This window comes from Saimiri boliviensis, chromosome 9 (genome assembly GCF_048565385.1).
Source record: "Saimiri boliviensis isolate mSaiBol1 chromosome 9, mSaiBol1.pri, whole genome shotgun sequence".
Lineage (NCBI taxonomy): Eukaryota > Metazoa > Chordata > Mammalia > Primates > Cebidae > Saimiri > Saimiri boliviensis.
In genome coordinates this window covers 17,765,477-17,768,568 of record NC_133457.1, presented here as the reverse complement: position 1 = coordinate 17,768,568, position 3,092 = coordinate 17,765,477, and the positions used below count along the sequence as shown (strand labels likewise).

The 3,092-nt window shown below is 49.3% G+C and overlaps 1 pseudogene; it reads left to right on the top strand.

Moving 5' to 3' along the window:
• The first annotated feature begins 368 nt into the window (after positions 1-368).
• LOC120368342 (protein lin-28 homolog A pseudogene) lies at positions 369-998 on the top strand (annotated as a pseudogene).
• Positions 999-3,092: the final 2,094 nt, after the last annotated feature.

Below are 3,092 nucleotides of genomic sequence, written 5' to 3'. Positions count from 1 at the left end.
ATAACAATAAATGCATTAGAGGTAGGAGAGCAGCAGGACTTGTATTCTGGTCACAACCCTGCTGACCAAAACAGGATCTGGTCCAGACAGGATAAAGTAAAGAAACCAGCAGATGGTGATAAAAATGATGCCTAGTGGCCCTTATAGCTCATTAGCATAAGACCAGCACCATGACAGTTTGCAAATGCCATTGCAACAACCTGGAGGTTACTTCCCTTTCCTAGAAAGTTCAAAATAGGTGCGGGGGAAGATGTAGCAGCCTCTTCTCCGAACCACCTCTTTGCCTTCGGACTTCTCTGGGGCCAGACTTCTCTGGGGCCAGCAGCCGCCCGACCAGGGGCCCGGGGCCACGGGCTCAGCCGACTACCATGGGCTCCGTGTCCAACCAACAGTTTGCAGGTGGCTGCGCCAAGGCGGCAGAAGAGGCGCCCGAGGAGGCGCCAGAGGACGTGGCCCGGGCGGCGGACGAGCCTCAGCTGCTGCACGGTGCAGGCATCTGTAAGTGGTTCAACGTGCGCATGGGGTTCGGCTTCCTGTCCATGACCGCCCGCGCCGGGGTCGCGCTCGACCCCCCAGTGGACGTCTTTGTGCACCAGAGTAAGCTGCACATGGAGGGCTTCCGGAGCTTGAAGGAGGGTGAGGCTGTGGAGTTCACCTTTAAGAAGTCAGCCAAGGGTCTGGAATCCATCCGTGTCACTGGACCTGGTGGGGTGTTCTGTATTGGGAGTGAGAGGCGGCCAAAGGGGAAGAACATGCAGAAGCACAGATCAAAAGGAGACAGGTGCTACAACTGTGGAGGTCTAGACCATCATGCCAAGGAATGCAAGCTGCCACCCCAGCCCAAGAAGTGCCACTTCTGCCAGAGCATCAGCCATATGGTAGCCTCATGTCCACTGAAGGCCCAGCAGGCCCCTAGCGCACAGGGAAAGCCAACATACTTTCGGGAGGAAGAAGAAGAAATCCACAGCCCTGCCCTGCTCCCGGAGGCCCAGAATTGAACCCCAATGGGTGGGGGCTATTCTTTTGCTATCAGGAAGTTTCGAGGAGCAGGCAGAGTGGAGAAAGTGGGAATAGGGTGCATTGGGGCTAGTTGGCACTGCTATATATCTCAGGCTGGGGTTCACACCATCACCCTTTCTTCCCTCTAGGTTGGGGGAAAGGGTGAGTCAAAGAAACTCCATCCATGCTCTGTCCAAATGCAATTGAGGGTTCTGGGGGCGACCAGGAGGAGGGAATCACCCTACAACCTGCACGCTTTATCTGAGGCTCCATCCCCAGAATTTCTGGCTTTTGAAAGTGGCCTGGTTAGGGAAGTTGTTTTCCTTTTAAAGAAGGATTTATAATAATAATTCCCATGCCAGAGTGAAATGATTTAAGTATAAGACCAGATTCATGGAGCCAAGCCACTACATTCTGTGGAAGGGAATCTCTCAGGAATAAGGCAGTTTTTTTTTCCCACATCTTATATCCTCATACCCACTTTTGGGATAGGGTGCTGGCAACTGTCCCAAGCAGTGGGTAGTGATGACGGCCAAAAGGGTGTTTGGGGGAATAGCTGCAGACCTGCTGCTCCTACACTCACTCCGCCCCATTCTGGGTCAATGTGATTTTATTTATTTGCTCCCTTGGATACTGCACCTTGGGTCCCACTTTCTCCAGGATGCCGACTGCACTAGCTGTGTGCGAATGACGTATCTTGTGCATTTTAACTTTTTTTTCCTTAATATAAATATTCTGGCTTTGTATTTTTGTATATTTTAATCTAAGGCCCTCATTTCCTGCACTGTATTCTCAGGTACATGAGCAATCTCAGGGATAAGTCGGCAGCAGCTCCAGGTCTGCACAGCAGGAATACTTTTTGTTGTTTTTGCCACCGTGGAGAGCAACTATTTGGAGTGCACAGCCTATTGAACTACCTCATTTTTGCCAATGAGAGCTGGCTTTTCTGCCATCGTGTCCTCTTGAAACCCCCTCTGCCTTGAAAATGTTTTATGGGAGACTAGGTTTTAACTGGGTTGCCCCATGACTTGATTGCCTCCTACTGGAAGATTAGAAATTACTCTAAACAGGAAATGGCGGTGCAGAGGCTAGGAGAGGCTGGGCCAGGTGAAAGGCCCAGAGAGGAAGCCAAGATTAGGTGAGGGTTGTCTAATCCTAGGGCACAGGACGTGCTTTACATCCCAGATCCATTCTTCACCACATTAGATGAGGACTACCATGCACAACAGGGTGTGTGTGTTCATAAAACCGGAGTTGGTAAGGATAAGTTTTAAGACCAGTACCCCTGTACTGAATCCTGTGCTGTCAAGGGATGGCTACATGAAGAAAGGTCTAAAATCCTTCACCTGTCAGAATTCTTGGGTTCCAGGAAGACACACGAGCAGGGCTTTGTGGTGCCTGGGGCCGGTGTCCTGCCCTGCTGCAGTAGTGATTAGTAGTGTCACGGTAGCTAAAGGAGAAAAGGGGGTTTCGTTTACATGCTGTGAGATCACCGCAAACCTACCTCACTGTGTTGAAACGGGACAAATGCAATAGAACACATTGGGTGGTGTGTGTCTGATCCTGGGTTCTTGTCTCCCCTAAATGCTGCCCCCCTCTAGTTATTGTATTTGTCTGGGCTTTGTAGGACTTCACTACTTTGGTGATTGCTAGGTGGCCTAGTTTGTGTAAATATAATGTATTGGTCTTTCTCCCTGTTCTTTGGGGTTTTGTTTACAAACTTCTTTTTGTATTGAGAGAAAAATAGCCAAAGCATCTTTGACAGAAGGTTCTGCTCCAGGCAAAAAGATCTGAAACATTAGTTTGGGGGGCCCTCTTCTTAAAGTGGGGATCTCAAACCATCCTTTCTTTTGTATTCTTCTTTACCTATCAGATCAGATCTTCTGTCCCAAAAACGTGTCTTCCACCCTGCCCTCTTTTCTGTTCACCCCCAAAAGAAAACCTACACACCCACGCTCACACATTTAATGCTTAGAGTGTCTCCACAACTTTTAAACAATGTATGCAAAAATCCGAAAGAAGCTAGAAACCCTCCATTCCTTGTTCCAACCTCCTGAATCAAGACCAATACATTTGTTTTGGTGAGCCACCAT